Here is a 26,272-nt window from a genome sequence, read left to right as displayed (position 1 = left end):
CAGAGTAATGAAAATACCTATTATCTAACTGGCTGACCATTCTGTGCTGCTAGAATTGTTAAAAGAAGCTCCCTCAAAATTTGTCAATTGGAATTGGTGAAACATATAATATTTCCTTGGTCAAATACTCTTCCTCTTTGTTCTCTCCATCAAAAATTAATCAGTATGACACTGTTTTCCCCAACCCCACATTTCATTCTCCTTTCCCCATTCCAAATGCATGACTCCTTCCACTCTTCTGGTGCTTCTTAGCTTTTCCTTATGGCAAAAGTAATAGGGGAGAAGTCGTGCTGTCTCTGCTGGCTGTAAATAGTGGTACAGGTTAAACCACATGACTCCAGCACCCTTGGGACCTGACTGGTGCTGAACCTGAAATTTGCTGGACCACAGGAGGTCTAGCAGCATTAACAATACAGTACTTTCACTGTTTACTGGGTTCTTAGAAGACATTTAGGGGTAAATTAGAGCTAAATATCAGCACAGAACACTAAGAGCCAGGCCTGGTGGCTGTAAGCAAACTTTATGGGACAGCAGGAAACTTGGCCACATCTGTGAGGAGTGGACATCAAGGTAACTAAAATCATGCCAGACCATGAATGCTGCTGGACCAGAGAGTGACAGACTAGAGAGGTTCAACTTGTACCAGCCATGTTTTAATCTCAGAGAGAGAGACTGTTCCTTTTGGTGGGGGGCTTGGTGATCACTTAGAAATATACCCTAAAACTACCACCTCCTTCTGAGGTTCTGATCCATACCTTCCATTTTATATGCTCAGGACAATTTAAACCACTCAGACCCATCTTCATTATTCTCCATTGGAGCCCAGCCACATACGAGACAGGTGAAATTATCCTCCTGGTTCTGATGACAAAAACAAGGTCCAATACCTGTCTTTCAAAGGTCTAGTTATCTTTGTTTTGCTCCTCCTCCACAATCTGCTTGACTGAAAGCCCAATATAGTCAATAAAATGACTCCCAGTGACTTTCCTGGGATTTGGATCAAGTGCAATACACACAACACAGATTAATTACCTAAGGGTATGTCTACACTACCCTCCTAGTTCGAACTAGGAGGGTAATGTAGGCATACCGCACTTGCAAATGAAGCCTGGGATTTGAATTTCCCGGGCTTCATTTGCATAAGCGGGGAGCCGCCATTTTTAAAACCCCGCTGGTTCGAACCCCGTGCAGCGCAGCTACACGGGGCTCAAACTAGGTAGTTCGGACTAGGATTCCTATTCCGAACTACCGGTACACCTCGTGTTCCACTGACTGGTGCCTAGTCCGAAGCCTAGTCCGAACTACCTAGTTCGAGCCCCGTGGAGCCGCGCTGCACGGGGTTCGAACCAGAAGGGTTTTAAAAATGGCGGCTCCCCGCTTATGCAAATGAAGCCCGGGAAATTCAAATCCCGGGCTTCATTTGCAAGTGCGGTATGCCTACATTACCCCGCTAGTTCGAACTAGCGGGTTAGTGTAGACATACCCTAAGAAGCCTGGCTACCTCTTTCACTTACCATACAGGCATGTGACACATGTTCTGTGTGTTGTTGGGAATGTGTATGCAATATTCAGCCTTTTTACTGCTTTCTATTCTCTTACAGGAGGCTTTGTAGCTAACAGTTTTTGAAGGGTGTTAGGGGGACTCTTGCAAAATTTTACTTGAACACCCTGTATCAGTAGTAAGGAGTGACCTTTTCAGCGTGTCACCAACCTATTCTCATTCTGCTGGTCTATGAATCACAGCAAGAGCTTTGATCAACTGTGTGTGAAAATTATACCATAAGGTCGTATATCTCTTTGAAAAAACAGCTGTTTCATTTTTTCTCTGTTTAATTGAGTTTGTCCTGCTGCAAAGGACATGGCGCTTCGCTCATATTTCAAAGAGATTAGTTTTTTGCTTGAGTTCACTGCCTTCTTTTTGAAATACTTTTTCTGGTGTCCCTACTTCATCTCTTCACAAACTCCCAGAGGGAACTGTTTGTCTGTATTTACTAGCCTAGTTTAGTCTACATCCACCAATCTGGCAGTGTAGTGCCAGTACAGGGCACAGTCATCATGGTGCTCTGAATGCAGGCCATTGCCCCATGGTTGGCACTGGTGGGGACTGCTGTGGAGGCAGCATTAAGATTCCCCTGGAGGAAGAAGAAGAAGAAGAAGAAGAAGAGTATATCTCTTTCCTACTTTGCCCCCTCGCCTCCCGTTTGGCTGATGGCATAGCAGTGGTGACTGGCCCTGTTAAGCTGTCATTATGTGAGAATAGGGGAGACAGAAAAGTGAACGGGTTAAAAAAGAGGGATTGCCAGCATGATCCTCTTCCCCACATGTGCAACAAAACAACATACTTATAATGGGTACTAAACCAAGCTGAATCACAGTGACTTCTTTCTCATCGATCTACACATAAAAATAACACACACACATGCCATTAAAGCAAGGCTAAGGATGTGACTCAAGCCTATTTCCATTTATGGAGCATGATCTGCAAACTTCTTTAGAGTTATAAGAGCAATAAATGATTCAAACAAAAGAAATGTCTCCCTTGTATTTGTTTACTCTTGTTTAACTAAAATACTGCTGATAGATTCCGCGCCCCCCTCCCACCCATTCAGTCAGTTTTCACGGCCTTGTGTTAATATGCTAAGTTTCAGCTAGGTGAATTGTTTCTGAATGACAACATATGAACATAAGGAGCTTACAGTGAAGATGCTGGCATGAGTTTAAATGCAGCTTGGTTTGTGTATGGCTGTAAGTGCCAGCGCTGTTCTTAATTGGAGAAATCTCCCTTTGGATGCTGGTTATCTTACATCCTACCCTTTCCACAGGCAGTAAACATCAGGGAATTGTGGTCCACATATTGAAACAGTGGTGATGCCCACTAAGGAGCCAGCTCTTCATTGAGCTCCATTCAGCAGTGCTAAGCTAAATAGCTAACAGGCTCAATCCTATAACCTTCCTTCCTGAGACAGAACTCCCACAGAAGTCGAGGGCAGTTAGGGCTGAGTAAGAATGCCAGGATTGGGCCCAGTATTTGTAAAGACCTTTGAAGCTGGAACATGTTAACCTCCCTGTTATCCCAATGTAATTATTATGAAATGGGTGAGTCAGATATAGCGACACCCAGTTGATACTGAGGTAGAACACAAATGAATTGTTTCAGCAGACTGACTCATTGCATGTCAGAAGCCTTAGCCTTGTTGGCTTGTATTAATTTCTCCAGTATGGGGACTCATCTGGAAGAAATTAATTTTTATTGTGGATAATTGGTTGGCATAAATACATGTTGAAATAGGCCAGATAACTTCAACTTCCTTCCAACTCACTAGGCACTTGGATGGCTAATAAGCTCTTCCACTGAGTCTCATTAACAGCTAAAACTAGTCAGAGTGATAATGAAAGCTGAATTAACTCACATCCTGTTATTTGGCACCACGGTTACAAAACTGAAATGACTGGACACAATGCAGCAACATGCATGGTTCATCAGCACTGCTGCCAACTGTTCTTGGCATAAAAATAGGTTGACTCATCTTGAAAATGGGCTTCAGTTACTTAAAACACTGGGGCAGAATGCAAATGTTCATCTGGTGGCTATAACTGACATTACTGGCAGTATGTGATGAGCATTGCTGAGCAAAAAATTCACGGGCATTGCAAATTTGTGGATAGGGTCCAGGCTGATGTGTTAAACTATGAGAGAGAATAATACCTAATAAACGTGAGCAGGAAAAAAAAAACCCTGGTGATATTTTATATCTGCAAATGCCTCAGGAGATCTATGAGATCTATGAGAAGAGCTGCCCATTCTTTCTGACAAGTAAATACACAGTGCAAGTTGTCTGATTCCCTTGGGCAGTGCACTGCATTATCTTGGCCTTGAAAGTAACAGGTGTGTGGGCAGAAGGCACATATGGGAAACGGAGGGCATTGGAAGGGTTACTAATGAAGGCTATCATAGTGAAAAGGCTCAGTCTGGTCAATGGATGCATTGCTTTTCATTTCATTGTAATCGTAGCTAAGCTATGCAGTGTGAGAGAATAGATTTACATTTTCCCACCCGATTTTATGCAAACACGATATTAGTTACTTCATTTTCCATGGCTTTCCTTTTATTATTTCATGCCACAGAAGCCTAGAAATGTAAGCTGATAACACAGAAGGTTTGTAATCCTACCTGCATTGATTGTTTGGCTTCAGACTGGACAGGACGTGCAGTATCCTGTCTCGATGGATGATGTGCAAAAGATATGCTATCCATATACAGCAATCTTTTCACACTAAGTAATGCTGTAGCTAATACTACAGATTATTGGGCTGTTTAGAATAATCCTAACAGAAAAAGATTCCTTTGTAACCAGCTCCCAAAGGCAACCTTGCTCTCCTCTGTGCTTTCTCCCAGTTCATTGCCTCAAACATTACAGCAGCTGCATGAGAGCCTGGAGATTCTTTCAGGAGCAGTCCTCACAAAACCCTGCAGAGCAAGAATATCAGCTCTCTGAAAATCCCTGAACCAGCTTAATAAAAAGAGACTGACTATTGCTTACATTACACCAGACACCCTTTTAAAAATGCACCATGTAATTATCCAACATTGAACCAGTCTAGGCAAAACAGAAATGGAGGGGATAGTCCTTTACCAGAGGCTTGAAGCTAGGGTGGGGATATGAATGGGTCCTGGTTTTCAGCTCACAACCTCTATTAGGGCTATGTCTACACTGCATTCTTTTTCCGGAAAAATATATGCAAATTGCAAACTGCAATTTACGTACCTTTTTCCGCTCTTTTTGGAAGAGGTTTTTCTGACATTTGGCCCATCTACACGGGGCCAAACATGAGAAAAAACCTCCTTTTTCAGAAGATCCCTTATTCCTCATAAAATGAGGAATATAGGGTTTCTGAAAGAACGCACTCACTTTTTCGGAAACTGTTTCGAAAAAGCGGACGTGTTCCCTGGACGCGGCAGAGTTTTTCCGGAGGTATCCCGGAAAAACTCTGTAGTTTAGACATAGCCTGAGTAGTCCTGGTTACATGTGCCTAATGCAAACAATGCTGCAGGGAACATATCTGGGAAAGGGAGACATGAATTAGTTGAAAAAGCTGGTCACCCAATCTCCAGGTAAAGTCAATGGATGCTGCAGGTGATCAGCAAGCACCTCTGTATATCAAACCACAAGTAATTGATTTTAAAGAGGCTAGGTCATTGGACAGTTTTAGGAGAAAGCTCACCTGCCATTTTGCAAGGAATAGGAGGATAGTCTTGATGATGAAAATAAGTGATTGAGAAGAAGTTTGAGTCTGAGTAAAAAGGGGAGAAAGTAGCAGTCGTCTCAACTCAATGTAGCTCTTGGTTCTTGTGGTGGGACATGTTCCTGCCAAGCAAGAAGGGATTAACGAGTTCCTACAGGCATAACCATTCCCAGCCTGGTGCTCCTGTAAGGCTGATCAAATCTGGAAATGGGCAGGTCCTTAAAAAAGAGGATCCAAGCCCAGTGAATGGTGGCACTCTGAGGGAGGCAGGACTAGAGCTTCCTAGCCCCACAGGGCAGGGACTGCTCACCAGGAGAATGGCTGAAGAGCTACCTGGACCTTCTGTAAAAATAGAGGGACAATCTTTAATTTTCTTCCCTTTTGTTGAGTACCCAGTGTGCTGAGCCTTTGTCCTTCAAATTCGAGGAGGAGAGGGGACCAGACCCTTTCACAGAGTGTTGTCACCTCTTACCCAGACTGTTTTGTGAGCTGCACTATGATTTGGTTTGCACTTATTGGTTTTGGACAGCTTTCACACATGCAGGAGAGGCTACTGCCTTCTTAAGACTAACGGCTACAAGGCAATAGTCTCGACTGGCTCTACAGTGACACGGACAGTCAGGAAGGATGTTTGTGATGAGGGAGGTGACCATTCTCAGCCCTAGATTTGGAAACCATGATAAATGACAGAGAATGCAAGCACTTGGTTGCCCTACCTTAATAAAAGGATAAATTAGACTGAGACTAAAAGTCCCTATACATGAGAAACCGAACCCAAACAGTGTGGGTCCAGAGTAGTGGTGCAAGTAGCAGATAGAGATCCAAGGACAGTAACAACCTAGTAACAGCTGGTCCAACAACAGCTATTGCAATAGTGGGCCATTCAACAACAGCTGCAGATAACCCAAGAGCAGCAGCTGCTAAGCGAGATGGTGGCTTGGTACAATGGTTACTGAGAAGGCTTCAGGTTGTGGTGGCAACTAGGGGTCCATGCTCCCAGGAATTACGCTATGACTAACAAAGGGCCTGACAAAATCCCTGAAACGTTCTTGACCACTTTTGAGCGGGAATAAGTGCCATCTTGATGGGCACCAGGACATTGTAAAAGTTTGTGGCTGATACCAAGCTGGGTGGGGTTGAAAGTACTTTGGAGGATAGGATTCTAATTCAAATGATCTGGACAAACTGAGAAATGCTCTGAAGTAAATAAGATGAAATTCAATAAAGACAAAAGCAAATCAGTCCTCTTCGGATGGAACAATTGGTTGCACATGTACAAAATGATCTGCTTAGGAAGGAATATGGCAGAAAAGGATCTAGGGGTCAAAGTGGACCACAAGCTACATATGAGTCAATAGTGTAACCGTGTTGCAAAAAAAGCAAACATCATTCTAAGATGTATTAACAGGAGTGTAATAAGTGAGACACAAGAAGTAATTCTTTCATTCTACTCCATTCTGATTAGGCCTCAACTAGAGTACTTTGTCTGGTTCTGGACACTACATTTCTGGAAAGATGTGGACTATTAGAAGGAGGTGCAGAGGAGTGCAACAAAAATGATTAAAGGTCTAGAAAACATGACCTGTGAAGGAAGATTGAAAGAACTGGGTTCATTTAGTCTTGAAAAGAGAAGACTGAGAAGAGATATGTTCAAAGCTTTCAAATATCTAAAAGGTTATTAGAAGGAGGAGGGAGAAAAATTGTTCTTCTCAACTCCTGATGATAGGACAAGGAGCAACGGGCTTAAATTGCAGCAATGGAGGTTTGGGTTGGACATTAGGAAAAATTTCTTAACTGTCAGGATAGTTAAGCACTAGAATAAATTACCTAGGGAGGTTATGGAATCTCCATCACTGGAGATTTTTAATAGCAGATTAGACAGACATCTATCATGGATGGTTTAGATGTTGCTTAGTCCTGCCATGAGTGCAGGGACTGGACTTGAATACCTCTCAAGATCCCTTCCAGTTCTAGAATTCTATGATTGGATTTTTGCACTGGCCCCCCACATCCAGCCAGCCTACTGACAGCTTAACTCTGTGGCCACATGGGATTATGGACTGGTTAAGGCTGCTCTTCTTTCCTGAAATCAGTGAGGACTGCAACACTGCTGCTTCCAGTCAGAAACATGTCCCTGGGGAATCAGGCCAGGGGTAGTGGCCCAAAATCTGAAAGAGCATTTCTGGTGGTGATCATGACTGGGTAAATAGAGAGAAACCCAAGTGGCTGAATTAGTTCCAATCTAACAACTCATACCAATATTCCCTGCAAGGGACTGGAGGGGGTACTGAGGCATTGCCCAGGGTCTCTAACAGATGTGGTGCAGTTGATGGAAAATATCATACTTACTAATGGAAGGGGAAGGGGACAGACTGCAGCTATGAAGCTGATGCTGCTGACATGAAGGTCAGTCAGTGGATTGCACCCATTGCAGGCCAGGACAAGTATCTTTTGTCTTCAGCTTTCCAGCACCTGGCCCAAGCACTCAACTCTGGGTAAGTCACAGGAACATGCTAAGAAATGCCAGGATGGAAACTAACCAGAGTGGGTGACTCCTAGCCCCATTCCGCAAGATACCAGACTCCTGCCACATCCAGGATTATCATTAGACAAGAGAATGGGCTCAGTTTACAACCTGTGGGCAATCAGGACAAGACCAAAGAGGTATGTCCATCATGGAGTCATGCCTAGAGGAGAGTAAGGCAGAGTAAGGCATGGGAGAAAAGACTCATCAAAATAATTGTCCCTGTATGGATCAATGGGATGAAAGTGCAAGGTCTGTTGGACTCTGAGTGCAGTCACACCGTGGTGCAGACTCTTTTGACTGTGGCATAAAAAAGAAGCTCCTTCATGAATCAATATCTAGAGCATTCACAGGGATGTGAAAGCCTACCCTCAGGAGAGAGCTACAATTAAGTGTGCGATGGCAAACAAAGGTGCTCCTGATGGCTGTAGCCTCAACATTGGCCTGTCATTACCAGATGGGATTGCTAGTGCCTTCAGAAAATTATCATTGAGCTGGAAAAACCAAAGTCTTGAACTGGCAGAACCAGGCAGAACAAGAAAATCCTTGAGGGGAGCTTGAGGCCCACAAGGCACCTATCCATGTAACAGGCAGGAGTGGCAGCTGGAGGATTGCCAGAGCCAGATTTAGAAGCCTTGACTTGTGATACAGATTTCTTCTGACCAAAGAGGGGCTCCAGTGCTGAGCAAGACCTGCAATCCAATTGCTACTGAGAGCAACAAGGTGGTGGAACCTCATTGCCTAAGGTATTGGCTCCATTTTGTATTCTGGTAAGAATGTATGCACAACTGTTATAGCTGTGAATGCTCAAGAGTGAGGCCTGAGATCAAAGCCAGGGAAAGCAGGCAGTTAGGGGAGGTAGCCTAAGGGGCAGGAGTGAGATCCTGGGCTGCCCCCTGCTTCCTCGAAGCCAGGCCTGCCATCACCGCCGCCTCAGGAGCTAGGCCTGCTGATACAGCTGCCGAGGTCTCGGGACATAGCCTCAATCGGGGGAGAGGAAGGAAGCAGCCCAGGGCGGAGGAAGGACCTCTGGGAGGTCAGCGTGTTCCGGCAGGCATCCCCGCCGACCAGGCAGTAGATCCTTTGACTACCAATAGGGCCCTGGGCTGGGACCCAGTGGAGTGGGAAGGCCTGGGTCCTCCTACCTTCCCCTCCCACCCCCTAGTAGCCCAGCCTCCAGGACTGAGAAAAGGGCTGAACTTTAGAGACTAGGCTGAAGGGCCATATTTCCCCTGACCGAGTGGCACTGAACTTTAGAGACAAGGCCTGGAGGGCCGTATTACCCCAGAGTGAGGGGCATTGAACGTTGGGCCAGGAAAAAGGGATTGTGTATTCCCAGAGCAAAAGGGAATCTGCTCTGGGACTGGGGCCTACCCCTTCACAGTATCCCAATTGTACCGATAGGCACTCCTACAGCTAGCCCATGACAGTCCTTGTGCGGAGTGCCTAGACCAGGAGAACATCGTGCCCAGCATGTTGGCTACTTTCTATAGGCCCAGTGTCCACCAGGAGGTCAGAGAATTCTTTCCTTTTGTCCCGCGTGCTAGATGACTAGCCCAAAAGGCAACACAAAATCCTCCTCATCCTGCTGCCACTGATCAACACTACCTTCAAACAAATTGGGATAGTTATAGTAGGCCCCCAGAGAAAAGTACACTGGAATAGCAATATGTTCTTGTGATTGTAAACTACACTACATGGTACCCAGAGGCAAAGCTGCTGTGCTCTGTAAAGATGACAGTTGTCTCCCCAGGACTCAGGAAATGCTTCTCAATTAGAGATTGCTTGGGGGCCCAGTTTTATATCCCAGGTAATGAAAGAGCTACGCTCCCTGCTGAAGATCAATCAGCTAAAATCTATCATCCACAAATGGACACATGAGTGGAGAGATTCAACAAGAAACCTAAAGGCAATACAAGAAAGATATTAGGTTTCCAGTCCCATGCACTGGATCCAGCTACATCTTTCCCTTGTTCTGCATAAGGGAGGTACCACAAGCTTCTATTAGTTTCTCAGCTCCTGAACTGTTTAAATGGGTGACAACCTTAAGGAATATTAGCCATCCTATGATGGGTTCTAGTCCTTCCTAAGCTGTGTGTGTACAACATGGCGGAGTAGAGCCCTTAAGAAAGCCGGGGGAGGAAAGTGTTGCTCATGAAAGTCTGCAGGGGCAGGGGGAAAGAGAGAGGGAGAAAGGGGCTCAGGCACAAGAACAAACATGCAATCAGGGTGCATGTCTTTGTTCTTTCCAGCCCAGACTGAGAACTGTTCCTATCGCCCAGGCCAGAATCCAAGTTGCTAGCTGAAACGGCAAGGAGCTTTTTGAATTGGTTTGTCAGGTTGCCTTTGTAGGACTATGAGGTTTGCCTGCCCAGGAGGTGGAAAGAAACTAAGCTTTACTATGTGAATCTAATGAAGCCTTGGAAAACCAGAAAAGGGATGTTGATAATGCCTTCACCTGAGAAAGCCAGAATTGGAACTCAAGCAGTTTTGCTACCAGGATGGTCCATCAGAGAGACTTAATCAAAGGTAGAATACTAAAGAGGATAACTGGTTGATAAAGAAGCACTAGCAGGCAAATGGGCCATAGGATCCCTTAGGTATTACTTGCTGGGTAGCCCTTTTGCTTTTGTTATAGACCATGCCCCCATCAGTGACTAAACATAGTGAAAGAGGTGAACCTGTCATTACGCAATGGTACTTAATTTTCCAGCTCTAGAAATTTTAGGATGCATCATTATGCAAGACTAGGAGCACCAACAGCCTTTGCGGACCCCTAGGCAATTGGGGAGGAGGTGGTTTCGCACTCCCAGAACAGACAGGGCCTCAGACAGAATGGGTGGGGCCAACCCTCCATGCCACCCAGAGCACAGAGTTCCACCTGCTAGGCCTCAGAGCTGCACAGAGCATGTGGCGCAGCACTCTGGTGGTGATTTAAAGTGCCTGGGGCTCCAGCCAGCGGCAGCTCCAGGCCCTTTGAATCACCTGCCCCCAGGGCAACTGCCTCCTTAGCCCCCACGCCCCATTGGTGGGCCTGTGTCAGAGGCAATTGAAATACCATACACTTCTTTATGCAGGGAATGGGGGAGTCTGGACTGGACAATGGATTTTGGGTTCTGTATTCAATGGGACAGTTTGTCAGCCCAGTCTGGGAGGGGTTAAACAGCTCCTCTGGGCCCAGTCAGCTTGAGCTTGGTGCAGCTGTGAGGCCTGTCAAAACTGGAGTTGTACAGGTCCTTAAAAGTGAAGATGCAAGCCCACTACAAATGGCCCTCAGATGGAAGCAGAGTTGCAGCTTCCGAGCCTCACAGAGCATGGGCTGCTTCCCAGGGGAATGGTTGAAGAGCTTCTGCCACCTAGACTCTCTGGAGAAATGGAAGGACTGCCTTTACTTTGCCTTATTGTTTAGGGTGCTGAGCCTGGGTCCTTCAAAATCAAGGGTTCAAGAGGCCTAGATCCCTTTCACAGAGACTTATCTGGTGCAGCACTGCTGGGTGAACCCTGACTGTCTTTTTGTGGCTGCAGTGCTATTTGTTTGCTCTTCCCAGTTCTGGACAGCTTTACAGCTAGTACTTAACTCTCCAATGCTAGAGTTTTAATGTGCATTATGCCAGAGCAAAGTGGCATGATATTAGAGGGGACCAGCTTAGCATGCCTCTTCTCTCCAAAGGTTCCTCAAAGACAAAAACCAGAATTCAGAATCTGAAGGACTAGGCTGATCATTTAGCATTTTTATACTTGATAGTGTAAATCCTCTTTGGGTGGCCTTTGTTTAGCATTCTGGTATCGACAGAGAATGATTCATATCACATGCATCCATAGCCGTACTAGAGATTTTAAAAAGTGCCCTGAAACTGTTTCAGGATAAATAGAGAACCCAAGCTTTCAGAACAGCTCAGAGAGGATAATCCTTATGACTAACTCAATATTGATTTATGGATTATTTCAGTCAAAATTTGCTGTGTGCTAGGAGGACATTTTGCAGCAAGAAACATGAAGGGACATTGAGAAAACACAATGCCGGATTTTAAATGATTTTGTGTTCCGCATCAGGAGGTAGGTTGATTGCTTTGTGGTAGGCCTACATTCATTATCCCTTTATGCTCAGAAATTGAAGCTATAGCAGTTATACTACCTTTAAGACTGAATGATTATTTATAAAGTTCTTTCACTCTAGCTGTGTATACCTCTTCATCTCTTATGCAGCTGTTACTCTCCACCTGGCACACAGACAGTATTCCCCCTTTGTCGGCCTGCACTGTAAAACTAAGAACACTGGAAGCAACCTCTTCTCTTACAAAAAGGGCAACAGAATCTCTGTCCTTGTAGGGCAGAGTGGACCTCACTTTAAAACCCTATCCCAGAACTTAGTTTGCCTGCTGTGGAAGAATAAAGGGCTGGGACAGAGATAGTAACCTGTAGATAAAGGGTTTTTTCTCAGGTACTGCAGGCAATTTTGACTTGGGTCACGTCTTCATGTACTGGGTTGGTGCAAGAAAGACCTGATATCTTGCGACAATAAAACACAGTATCAACAAAATGAATCTGTAATACTACACAAAGTAGGGCATACCAACACTTTCAGATGTGGACACTGTTTTTTGGGGTGCCCATCTTGAGGCAGCTTGACATTTTTGGAAGTGCTTAGCACCCACAACACCAACTGAGTCAGAGGTAGGTATGTAAGCATTCCTGAAAAGGCCTAACGTGTCTCAACCTGGGCCTGCAAAAATTGAAGCATCCAAGAAACAGAGGCTACTCCTGAAAATTGTGACCACACAAACTCTCAAATGCGCTTTTTTTGAAGTTTCAACATTGTGTTCTATGAATGGCCTATTAGCCTCTTTTTCTAACTTAGAAAATGTCTATACTGCAATTAAAAACCTGCAGCTATTCTGATTCAGCTGACTAGGGCTTGGGCTACAGGACTATTCAATTGTAGTACAGATGTTACAGCTCCTGAGATCCGGGACCTTCCTCACTCTCAGGATCCTAGGCTATGTCTACACTGGTGGGTTGTTGCGCCAGAAGTATGCCAATGAGGTTAAGTGTGGAATATCGCCAAGCCGCATTTGCATACCTAATGAGCTACTATTTTATGGAAGAGGCTCTTGCGCTAGAAGGAGCTATCTACACTGCCCCTTCTTGCGCAAGAAAAACCCTCTTGCGCAATGCCGCTACGCTGATTATTTTTAGGAATAACGGCATTGCGCAAGAGGGTTTTTCTTGTGCAAGAAGGGGCAGTGTAGACAGCTCCTTCTAGCGCAAGAGCCTCTTCTGCAAAAATGGCAGCTCATGAGGTATGCAAATGAGGCTCAGCGATATTCCATGCTTAGCCTCATTTGCATACTTCTGGCACGACAACCTGCCAGTGTAGACATTGCCTAGCTAGAGTCCAGGCTTAAGCCCAAAGCTGAGCATCTACATTGCAATTAAACCACCCTGAGAGCTTGAATCAACTGGCACTGGCCAGCTGTGAGTGTCTAATTGCAGTGTAGACATACCCTGTGATAACACTCTGACTTCCTAGTTCATTAACAGACCTGATATTCCAGACACAATAAAGCATTTCCTTTTGACTGACCTGAAAATAATTGACAGGTTTGAGAGCTGGCAGTCTGCTGACCACAGTAGGCTACTGCAACCTAACCTGCTATTTTGGACTCTTAATGGAATAAACAGCCCATAAAATATCTTTTGGGTTGGACTGATGTTAATTAGTGTGAAGATTAACTCCTCAGTTTTTCTGTTCTCCTAAAGAAGGGTTAGCCCTTTTCACGTTGTGGCAGCAAACTGTGATCCTGTCAGATTACATTGTTTCACTCTAATTAAATTCTGGGCATGGGGAACAAGTCACAACATAGGGAGGCAAAGACATGGTGCAGTAAATACATTTGTTAAACTGACCTCAAGTGGGTAGACAGCTTTGCTGCCCAAAAATACTTAACGGGTGCAAATCTGCCAGACACCAGTGATGCACAATATGTTTCTTTAACAAGTAGAAATCTCTATGGGCTGTTTTTTAATAGCCGTGACTCTTTCCCATGTGCTTCTGTTTATTTATCCTGATATTTCGAATGCTGTTGCTCACAGCTAGACTTGACAATGACATAGCTCATAGATCTTTGCACATTCCTGATTCTTACTTACATACAAACATTTTTACAGTGATCACTGAACTCATTTAAACTTAGAAGATGCTCAAATTTACTGGAATTGAACAGTGGACTCGAACATGGGGGGGGTTGTGTTACATTTGAGCAAGTCAACAAAAAAAAGGGGAGGTAGTGAGAAAAAAGCCAATGAAAAGGTAAGATGAGAAATACAGCATAGGCAGAGAGGAAAAGCAAAAGCAGGGACTCTGGCTAATGTATAAAATGGAATGACCCAGGGAGGAAGAAACCTATTGGTAAATAAGGAAGGAAGAGTCCCAAAAACTCAAACTAATTAGCAAGGTGCAACCATCATCAAGGTGCAACCATCATCACCTGGAGACAAAGACATCTCTGCTCTTTGTATTTCATTACTGAATAATTCCAGCATCTCTATTTAAGATGTTGGTGTATTTCGGGCTTAGGAAGATGATTGTGAGATCAAGCATGAGAATGGTGGGATGGGAAGGGGACTATCAAGCTGCAGAATGATAGGTTCCTCATAGATACATTGAACATATTCCAGCCTCTGCACCTTCAGTGTGGCTAGACACTGAGACAAAAGAGATTGTTTCTTGGGGACAACAATAAAATGCCCACCTCCTCCTAACGTGGAAGGTTTGAGATTGCAACCAAGTGCCCTAGCACTACTGCTATCATAGAGGAGAAATGGGAAGTGAAAGGGGAGCAAACAAGCAGCAGAACCAGTTAGGGAGCCGAGAGGTAGGGAATCAACAGCAAAAGCCACAAAGGCAGAGTGCAAAATTAGCAAAAGGTAGCTACAACCCAGTGCTTCAAAATGTCCAAGCATGCTTCCACGCTTCTCTCTCTCTTTCTCTGTCTCGTGCTCCCCATCACCTCCCTGGCACTTCCACTAGTGACGTCTTCTGTCACCTGTTTATAAAAATCTGAATGTCCAATCGGAGCACATGATATATCATGTGACTTAGGTAATAACTCAAATACTGTATTCTTATTGTTGAATCATAGAATCATAGAACTGGAAGAGACCTCAGAAGGTCATCAAGTCCAGCCCTCTGCTCTAGGCAGGACCAATTCCAACTAAATCAACCCGGCCAGGGCTTTGTCAAGCCGAGACTTAAACACCTCTAGGGATGGAGACTCCACTACTTCCCTAGGTAACCCATTCCAGTGCTTCACCACCCTCCTAGTGAAATAGTTTTTCCTAATATCCAACCTGGACCTCTCCCACCACAACTTGAGACTATTGCTCCTTGTTCTGCCATCTGTCACTACTGAGAACAGCCTCTCTCCATCCTCTTTGGAACCTCCCTTCAGAAAGTTGAAGGCTGCTATCAAATCCCCCCTCACTCTTCGCTTCTGCAGACTAAACAGACCCAAGTCCCTCAGCCTCTCCTCATAAGTCATATGCTCCAGCCCCCTAATCATTTTGGTTGCCCTCCGCTGGAACCTCTCCAATTCGTCCACATCCTTTTTGTAGTGGGGGGCCCAGAACTGGACACAATACTCCAGATGCGGCCTCACCAAAGCCGAATAAAGGGGAATGATGACATCTCTGGATCTGCTGGCAATGCTCCTCTTAATGCAACCTAATATGCCATTAGCCTTCTTGGCTACAAGGGCACACTGTTGACTCATATCTAGCTTCTCATCCACTGTAACCCCCAGGTCCTTTTCTGCAGAACTACTACTTAACCGGTTGGTCCCCAGCTTGTAACTATGCTTGGGATTCTTCCATCCCAAGTGCAGGACTCTACACTTGTCCTTGTTGAACCTCATCAGATTTCTTGTGGCCCAATCCTCCAATTTGTCTCAGTCATTCTGTACCGTAGCTCTGCCCTTAAGCGTATCTACCTCTCCCCCCAGATTAGTGTCATCCGCAAACTTGCTGAGGGTGCAATCCATCCCCTCATCCAGATCATTAATAAAGATATTGAACAAAACTGGTCCTAGAACCGAACCATGGGGCACTCCGCTAGAAACCGACCGCCATCCTGACATCGAGCCATTGATCACTACCCGCTGGGCCCGGCCTTCTAGCCATCTTTCTATCCATCTTACCATCCATTTATCCAATCCACAATCCCTTAACTTGCTGGCAAGAATATTGTGGAAGACCGTATCAAAAGCCTTGCTAAAGTCAAGGTATATAACATCCACTGACTTCCCCATGTCCACCGAGCCAGTTACCTCATCATAGAAGCTAATTAGCTTGGTCAGGCATGACTTGCCCTTTGTGAATCCATGCTGACTATTCCTAATCACTTTGGGTATGTCTACACTACCCCGCTAGTTCGAACTAGCGGGGTAATGTAGGCATACCGCACTTGCAAATGAAGCCCGGGATTTGAATTTCCCGGGCTTCATTTGCATAAGCCGGGCGCCGCCATTTTTAAATCCCGGCTGGTTCGAGGAGTAACGGTAGTTAAATCCACGAGGAGTAATGGTAGTTCGAACTAGGAAGCCTAGTCCGAACTACCTAGTTCGTGCCGCGTGTAACCGCGCGGCACGGGGTTCAAACCAGCCGGGATTTAAAAATGGCGGCACCCGGCTTATGCAAATGAAGCCCGGGAAATTCAAATCCCGGGCTTCATTTGCAAGTGCGGTATGCCTACATTACCCCGCTAGTTCGAACTAGCGGGGTAGTGTAGACATACCCTTTCCTCTCATCCAAGTGCCTCATTATGGATTCCTTAAGGATCCCTTCCATGATTTTTCCAGGAACCGAGGTAAGACTGACCGGCCTATAGTTCCCTGGATCATCCCTCTTCCCTTTTTTGAAGATGGGCACTACATTTGCTTTTTTCCAGTCATCCGGGATTTCTCCCGATCTCCACGACTTTTCCAAGATAATAGCCAAAGGCTCCACAATGACATTTGCCAACTCCCTCAGTACCCTCGGATGCACTAAGTCCGGACCCATGGATTTATGTACGTTTAGCTTTTCTAAATAGTTCCTAACCTGTTCTTTACCCACCACGGGCTGTCCATCTTCATTCCATCTTGCGTCACTTGGCGCAGAAGTCCAGGAGCCGACCTTGTCCGTGAATACAGAGACAAAGAAAGCATTGAGTACTTCAGCTTTCCCCACATCATCTGTCACTAGGTTACCTCCTTCATCCATTAGGGGCCGCACACCCTCTCTGATCACCTTCTTCTTATTAACATACCTGTAGAAATCTTTTTTGTTATCCTTCACATCCTTAGCCAGTCGCAATTCCATTTGCACTTTCGCCTTCCTGATAACCACCCAGCATTCTCGAGCTATACCTTTAAACTCCTCCGTGGTCATTTGTCCAAGTTTCCACTCTTTGTAAGCTTCCTTTTTGTGCTTAAGTTCACCAAGGATTTCCCCTGTAAGCCAGTCCGGTCTCCTACCATGTTTGCCTCTCTTGCTACGCGTCGGGATGGTTTCTTTCTGTGCCTTCAATAAGGCTTCTTTAAAATACTGCCAGCTGTCCTGGACTCCTTTCCCCTTCATGTTAACATCCCAGGGGATTCTGCCCATCAAATCTCGGAGGGAGTCAAAATCTGCTTTTTTGAAGTCCAAGGTGTGTATTTTAATACTCTCTTTTCTTCCTTTGGTCAGTATCCTGGAATCTACCATCTCACGATCACTGCTTCCCAGGTTGTCACCCACCTCCACTTCCCCTATTAGTTCCTCCCTGTTTGTGAGCAGCAGGTCAAGCTGCACACAGCCCCTGGTCGGATCCTTCAGCACCCGTGTCAAGAAGTTATCCCCAACATTCTCCAAAAACTTCCTGGATTACCTGTGTACTGCCGTATAGGTTTCCCAGCAGATGTCAGGGTGATTAAAGTCCCCCACGAGAACCAGGGCCTGCGATCTGGAAGCTTCGCACAGTTGTCCGAAGAAAGCCTCATCTACCTCATCCACCTGATTCGGTGGCCTGTAGCAAACACCAACCACAACATCAATGCTGTTGTTTGCTCCTTTAAACTTAACCCATAGACTCTCAACAGGTTTTTCTCCCTCTTTATACTGGAGTTCAGAGCAATCGTAGTGCTCTCTTACATATAGTGCAACTCCTCCTCCTTTTCTCCCCTGCCTGTTGTTCCTGAACAGTCTATACCCTTCCATGACAGCGCTCCAGTCATGCGAGTCATCCCACCAAGTCTCTGTTATCCCAATTAAATCATATTTCTTGGTCTGGGCCAGGGCCTCCAGTTCTTCCTGTTTGTTGCCCAGGCGTCTCGCATTAGTGTACAAACACTTCAGGTAACCAGTTGATTGTCCTATCTTCTCCATTCGAAACATGGGTCCTCCTTTCTTGCCCCTTCCTCTCTGCATTTCTTCCCGGTATCCAACTTTCCCACTCCCCTCAGGGTTTTGGTCACCGTCCCCCGACAAACCTAGTTTAAAGCCCTCCTCACTAGGTTTGCAAGCCTGCCTGCGAAGATGCTCCTTCCTCTCTTCGTTAGGTGGATCCCATCTCTTCCTAACAATCCTTGCGCCCGGAACAGAGTCCCATGGTCAAAGAAACCAAAGCCCTCTCTGCGACACCATCTGCGCAACCACGCATTTACGTCCTCAATTCGACGATCCCTGCCCAGTCCTTTCCCTTCAACAGGGAGGATAGAGGAGAGTACCACTTGTGTTCCAAATTCTTGGATCCTTCTTCCTAGCACTACATAATCCGCAGTAACACGTTCAAGATCATTCTTGGCTGTATCATTAGTTCCCACGTGGAGAAGCAGGAAGGGGTAGCGATCCGAAGGTTTGATCAGCTTGGTAAGCCTCTCAGTGACATCCTGAATGTGAGCTCCCTGTAAGCAGTACACCTCTCGAGATTCCAGGTCCGGACGGCAGAGGGATGGCTCAGTCCCTCTTAGGAGGGAGTCCCCGACCACCACCACCCGTCATTTCCTTTTGGGCGTGGTGGCCGTGGAACCCCCATCCGTAGGACTACGCATCCCATACCTTCCAGTAGATGGTGTTCCCTTCTGGTTTCTTCATTGTGAGGTCCCTTCCAGAGCTTTCAGCACTGCAGAGCCTGTGGAGAGAGCTTGAAAGCGAATGCTTACCTCTATAGCATCGGGGGATTCCCATGCTGGCCTTTTTCCCCTTCTAGAAGTTACATGCTGCCAGTTCTCTTCTTGGTCACATACTGCCCCCTCTGGCTCTTCTGCCTGCCGTGCTTGAAGGATTAAATGCTGCCTTCTATCGAGGAAGTCTTCATCCTCTCTGATCAAGCGTAGGGTCGACACTTGGGCCTCCAGTCCTCTAATTTTTTCCTCCAAAATGACGACCAGCTTGCACTTGGTGCAGATGAAATCCGTTCTTTCTTCCGGGAGGAAGACAAACATGGCACACGCTGTACAGATAACAACAGCAGACACATCACCAACCATCGCTGCAGTCCTGGAAAAGGGATTTAAAAAGAAAGGCAAGAGAACCTCCCGCCCTTCCCTCTCTCCTTCCGAACTCCCTCTCAAAACTCCCTGTTAGCAATCACCTGTTCACAAGCTCCTTGGTCACTTGCCCACTGCCTTATAAAGCCCCTCCCCCTACCAAGGCTCAGCGAATCAGCAGAGGCTTCTAGAATTCAAACTTTAATTAGAAGCCAACAGTTTCCACCTGCCAATCACAGCACAAACTCCATCAAGGGGAGGGGTAGGGCAGAGGGAAGGTGGGGAAAAAAAAAGCCTCACTCTCAAACACAGGGGAAAATAAATAAATAAATAAACAAAAAACAAAAAAGAACACACACCAACCCTCACTCACAAACACAAGCTCAGCACACAATGTTCTAAGGCTCTCTGGCAATGCACCAGAATGATATTTAGTCTTGTACAATTATACTAACACTCTTTTCATAATATTGCTCAAGTCAATTCTGAGACTCTCAAGCTAAAACAAGGACATTTTAAAATTATTATGCATCATGTTTCTTAGAGTTAAATTGAACTTTTAGGCTCAGCCCTGCAACTGCTTCACAACCCTTCAAAAATTATAACCTAGTCATGTTTACTATTGGAAATAAGATTTCTGAAAGGATCATACTTTCCCTCTCATGCCTAGCCAATGACTCTGGCTGAAAAGTAAGGGGAAGTAGAGATGAGGTCAAAAAAGTTGTATTTGGAGATTCCAGGTCCAGTTCTGAGATTTGAGGGTGGGAGTGGAGGGAATGACTTTGTTGATGCTCCTTTTCACCCAAGTTCAAATAGAGCATAATCTAGCTCTTGCAACATGTGGTGACTTTCCCTGTATAGACTTGTTTTCGGGAAACCTTCCTCACAGTTTCCCTGTGTCAATAAGTGTACTGGTTAATAGTTAATCTTGTACCAACAGATCTATGATTTGAGCCAACTGTACTTATATAAATAGATAGAAGAAGCTTATGGCCAAGCATAAGGAATTTACACGACTGCAACAAACTAGCAATGAATAAGAAAACAGAGCTCCCTTTGTTACATAAGAAAAATCTCAGAAGTCAGGCTCATGGGCTGTGTCTAGACTGGCCAGTTTTTCCAGAAAATCAGCCGCTTTTCTGGAAAAACTTGCCAGCTGTCTACACTGGCCGCTTGAATTTCCGCAAAAGCACTGACTTCTTACTGTAAGAAATCAGTGCTTCTTGCGGAAATACTATTCTGCTCCCGTTCAGGCAAAAGTCCCTTTTGTGCAAAGCTTTTGTGCAAAAGGACCAGTGTAGACAGTTCAGATTTGTTTTCCGCAAAAAAGCCCCGATCGCGAAAATGGCAATCGGGGCTTTTTGGCGGAAAAGCGCGTCTAGATTGGCACGGACGCTTTTCTGCAAAAAGTGGTTTTATGGAAAAGCATCCATGCCAATTTAGACACTCTGTTCCAAAAATGCTTTTAATGGAAAACATTTCCGTTAAAAGCATTTCCGGAAAATCATGCCAATCTAGACGCAGCCATGATGATTATCTCTATGCCCTGCCACCTTCCCCTTTTATTTCTCAAGTTACGAAAACTCTTTTGAAATTATTATAACTCTTGCATTTATAAGAAACCCGATCCAAGTTATTATAGCCAGCTAACATTTGTATATCATTTAACAATGAACATATGTGGGAGGTATTTTAGGTCATGTGGTGTACACTAGGAAATTATTTTGAAATAACTTATTATGAAATAGTAACTCCTGAAATAACTATTTTGAAATAAGCTTATTCCTCTTCACAAGTAGGAGTTATTTCAAAATAATGGACTTGTTATTTCAAAATAATAACAGGCCAAGTGGTGTGGACGCTTGCCTTGTTATTTTGAAATAAGGGGAGTTATTTCATATTAACTCCCCAGTGTAGACATGCCCTGAGGATTCATGATGGTTAGTTCATTAATGGTCCTGAAGTGTTTTGAAATCTGCTATAGACTTCCAAAATATTAGAGTACCAGTAGGCATTCATATTCTAAAAACTTTTAATGATCAACAGCTTTTTAATTCAAAACTGCCATTAAAATGTGTTTCCTTTATTAATCCACATTCTGATGAGTTGGCAGTAATATTTACTCATGCCTGTCAAAAATAGGAGAAAAGATTTTTTTAAATCCTCCCAGGTTACATAGCAATCCTTGAATTTTTAAACTATTTTTGTACTAAGACCTTGTCTAATCAGAAGCTGTACAGTATTAACTGTTATAGCTGGCCCTTACACTCCATTTGATGGCATGTCTCTGAATAGAAGGCTGCCCATACGGGATCAGACCAATAGTCCAATTAGCCCAGTATCCTGTCTTCTAATAGCCACTGAACTTAGGCTATTCTCCATGAACTTAGGGGGTTTTTTTTGTTGTTTTTTGTTTTCTGCACCACATTCTAATTTTGGCGTTCAAAATATCCTCTGGCAAGGAGTTCCACAGTTTGAATGTGTGTTGTGTGAAGTGCTTCCTTTTGTTTGCTTTAAACCTGCTGCCTTATTAATATAATTGAGTAACAATATGTGTTTGATGTTGGGTGACAATGTTATAACTTTTGAACACTGCATTCAATCAAATCCAAAATGTCCAGGAATGACCTAGACACCATTGAGCAGAAATATATTGATTTTAGTGACAATTTGAAAAACCAAAAAATTTGACATGGGGGTCACATGGAACCCTGGTATCTAGTTAGCAGAGTAACAGCTTCAACTAGCTCTGTAATTCTCTACAGAATCATAGAAATGTAGGGCTGGAAGGAAGCTCTAGACATCGTGTAGTTCATCCCCCTCCCAAAATCTGAGCTGAGACCAAGTATATCTAGACCATTTGTGACAGGCAGTTCTTAAAAATCTGCAGGGAAGGGCATTCCACAACTTCACTAGGTAATCTGTTCTGGTGCTTAACTATCTTTATAGTTAGAAAGTATTTCCTTAAATCAAACCTAAATCTCCCTTGCTGCATTCTTTGCTGATTATTTTTTGTCCTGTCCTCAGTGCACATAGAGAATAATTGATTACATATTTGAATCCTTTTGGCATGTCCCCAGTCAGTCTTCTCTTCGTTAGACTACATATCCTTAGTTTTTTCAATCCATCCTCATAGGTCAGTTTTTCTAAATCTTTTATCATTTTTGTGGCTCTCTTCTAGACTTGCCAGATTGTTGATGCCATTTTTAAAGTGTACTACCTCAAACTAGAGACAGTACTCGATCTGCGACCTCACCATTGCTGTGTAGAGTGGGGGTAAGTATCTTTTGTGTATTGCATAAAATACACCTGTTAATACATCTCAGAATGACATTCGCCTTTTTTGTAACAGCATCACATTGTTGACTTAAAAACATAGGTGCTAGAACTAAGAGTACGGGAGGTGCTGCAGAAGGCTTGAAGTTAGTGTCCATCATATACAGAGTTTACAGTTTGGTTTGATGGCTCTTAGCACCTCCACTATAAAAATTGTTCCAGTTCCCCTGCTAAAATAACCAGTTGAAGGCAGAAATTAATATTCCAGCATAACAATATACCGCATTCTAGCTCAGCAGTCTTTGGAGTGTTTTGATTATTTTTCTTAAAGCCCTGGTCCCAGGAATCTTCTTATACATGAGAATGTTAGCTTTCAATTAAAAAAAAGCTAGCTCTTGAGACTGTGGAGAGAAGATTGAAACTGTGACCCAAATCACAAAGTATGCCCTAAAGCCTAAAAAATTCAGAATGCAAATCAAAACTCTCCACATTTTATTATTTTTATAAAATAATCAATTAATCATTTGATTAATTACATGATTTTGAAGGCATGCATCAAAATTTCTGAACACTTGGAACTGGCAATACTGCATGTATAATTGTTTTTTATCTATGTTATCCTCTCTTTACAGGTGTGTTTGTTCCAGCTGGATGGCTGTCTGAAAGCCATGTACTACCTCCTGCCAGCATTTCTAGAGCAATATATTCATCTATTTAAAAATTGTTTGTATTTCTGGTGCAGAGATTTGGTGTGGGACTATCTCTAGTTTTAAGATGTCATCATCCCTGGCTTCTTGGGTAATGATTATCGAGAGGTAGGAAATGCCAGCCTCACTGACTATCAGATTCTGCTAAATGAAATTCACTGCATGTGCTCTGCTTGTAATATTCCTACCTGTCTGGTCAGGTACAACTTTCTTTTGTTCCAACTGTTGCTGAGCACATATTAAGCAGTTCCAGTCATCATTCTAGAACCTCCTACTAATGTTACAGCAGCTTGTTATTCTGTTGCAATTCAAACAGGATTGTTCAGACTTTAAAAAATGACTGCTGTCCATAGACTTGATACTCTATCTAATGGGCTTTCAGATTTCAAGAAGCCTGTGATGGGGTGGTGCCGGCCCTGAAGCCCCCTGCTGGAGGCTTCAGGACGCTGCCCCACACTGACCCACAGAGGAGCAGTACAGAATTCCTCCAATCAGCCTACAGTGGTTGTGTGGACGCAGACAATAAGAGACGCAGCAGGAAACAGCTAATCAGGGTCAGTGGTGCCTGGAATTGGAGGAGTGAGAACTGTGTTCTGGGCTGGCAGAAGGAGCAACAGCAGCACTAGCAGGACCATGGACAGAACTGTTGTTGCACGCACCTGGGAAGCTAGAAGGAGCTCCTGACTTGTTTCTGGTCCTCAGAAAGAACCAAGCCTAAGGCGGGCTAGAGAAAGACAGCGTCTCCAGAGAAGAAGTCCTAGAGGTCCATTACCATTGCAGGCCAGGACTATATAAAGACTGATCCCAGGAAGGGCTACAGATATACCAGCAGAGGGGTACTGGGTTAGGCCCTGGGTGGACTGTATATGCTGGGAGGGGTGTGACTCGACTGGAGGGTTGAGTCATGGCAAACCCATCTGAGAAACCTCCATTAGGGATCACCACAAATGGGAAGATTGCAGGGGCACTTAATCAAGCAGGAGGCTTGCAAGGGGCACTTAAGCAAGCAGCAAGCTTGCAAGGCCGCCCTGTCACAAAATAATTTGATGGTAATCATTGATGCAGAGCATCTTTCCACCAATTGTTGCAAAGTGCTTGACAAAGAATTAGTGGAGTTCCCCTTTCACAAATAGGAAAATTGAATTACAAAGACAGAAAGTGACTTCCTCAGGCTTGCATAGAAGGTTTCTCCAAAATAAGTAAAAGAACCTAAATCTAGCAGCTGACCTAACCACTGGATAAGGCTGCCTACTATGGTCTCCTTTCAGCAAAATATGTCTTTTGTATCAGCTATATTTTGTTTCCACTATTGCTTTATGATAAAATATATGTGTGTGTGTTCAAGCCTGCAAGCACTCCAAAAAAAATGTAGTAAGGACATACATGGCTTGCTTCTGCCCTCATCTGTGGAGCTAATTTTAACTATATTGTGGCATTTTAATATAGATGGCTGTATGTGTCTATTCTGTTCTGAAGTTACTTATGAGTACAAGGAAGATCACAGATTGGAAATGCCTTTCAGTAATGTCCTGGTTTTTCTATTTCAGTAATATATTTCCTGCACAAAGCTGCTTTTAACCGGCAGCACCCGAGGAAAACTGCAAGAGCAGTGTGTCTGCATTACAAGCACATACCGATTTTTAATAAGGTCATCTTTTCGTGTTAATATCTTTATTGAAGAATGAAGCCTCAGATTTTTAATGGGCAATATATTTTGCTAATTACTTTTTCATTCTTTTTCTTTAACCTTGTTAACAGTCTGCATATGTGCATGTGTGTGTGTGCATGCACATGCACACATATGTATATTGATCCAAACTACCAACAAGAGATTGAAGATCCAGGAAATATCTCTGTAGAATAATACAAAGTAATACAACACATTTCCCCAATTTAGAGTCTGAGGCATCCAAATTCTATATTTTCTTCCTATGACAAAAGTTGGAAAGAAGCCCTAATATCATCTCTTCATAAAGACTGTCACACATGGTAGTGGACTAAGCTAAAGAGGTTGTCACCAACATAGTAGTAAACAAAGGCAGCCAGCAATAAATAACACAGAAGCTGACCTTCACTGCTTTTTTCAGAACAAATGAGAGCACTCCTATTGATCTGGTTAAGTGCTGAGGATTATGCAAAGACCTCTTAAAACTTGGGAGCATGTCCCCCCTCCCATTCCAAATTCTAACCTTTCTGGCCAGTAACCAGCACAGTGTGACAAAGACAACACTAAATTAGCTATTGAATATTTTGCCCTTTTTAAAAGCACTTCTGTGAAAGATTCCTAGTTTGTATCCATGAATATTTCATTTGCTCTGTGTTTTTCTGGGGCTGGTTTTTTTTAATTCTGGATGTCAGTGTAAACCAGTGCAGCATTCAGTGATACAATCACAAGTTCTGAGTAATTTTGTCAAATAAGGCTGGATTTTGTCAAATAAGGTCTCTTATCTGTGTGGGGAAGCTCAGGAGAATCAGCAGAAGTTATTTCACCTTATTTCTGTGAGGCTACGTCTAGACTGCATCCCTTTTTCAACAGAGGGATGCAAATCAAGCACGTCAAAATTGCTAATGAAGCAGGAATTTAAATATCCCGCATTTCATTAGCATAAACATGGCCGCTGCTTTTTTTCAACACGGATCTTTTTTGAAAAAAACTCAGCAGTCTAGATGTGGATCTGTTGAAAATAAACCCTTTTTTGACAGATCATGTAAACCTCGTTTTTTGGGGAATACAGGATCTGTCAAAAAAGGGTTTATTTTTGACAGATTCACGTCTAGACTGCCGTTTTTTTTCTGAAAAAGCTCCATGTAGGAAAAAAAAGTGGTGGCCATGTTTATGCTAATGAAGCACAGGATATTTAAATCCCTGCTTCATTAGCAATTTTGACGTGCATGATTTGCATCCCTCTGTCGACAGAGGGATGCAGTCTAGACGTAGGGTGTGTCTAGACTACAGGGTTTTGTTGATAAGTGGGCTTTTGTCGACAAAACTATACCTGCGTCTACACTACCGCCAC

General features: G+C 44.1%; 1 long non-coding RNA gene across 1 annotated transcript in view; it reads left to right on the top strand.

Annotated features, from left to right (window-relative positions):
• Positions 1-25,788, top strand: part of LOC112545528 (uncharacterized) — a 59,898-nt gene extending 34,110 nt beyond the window's left edge. Inside the window, exons 3-4 of the long non-coding RNA XR_003089025.2 lie at positions 22,454-22,548; positions 23,181-25,788. This is a non-coding gene — a long non-coding RNA (uncharacterized LOC112545528). The remainder of the gene's footprint in view (positions 1-22,453; positions 22,549-23,180) is intronic.
• Positions 25,789-26,272: the final 484 nt, after the last annotated feature.

Source organism: Pelodiscus sinensis, chromosome 1 (genome assembly GCF_049634645.1).
Source record: "Pelodiscus sinensis isolate JC-2024 chromosome 1, ASM4963464v1, whole genome shotgun sequence".
Classification (NCBI taxonomy): domain Eukaryota; kingdom Metazoa; phylum Chordata; order Testudines; family Trionychidae; genus Pelodiscus; species Pelodiscus sinensis.
Note: the sequence above shows the minus strand (reverse complement) of the source record. Positions and strands in the feature narration are given on the sequence as shown.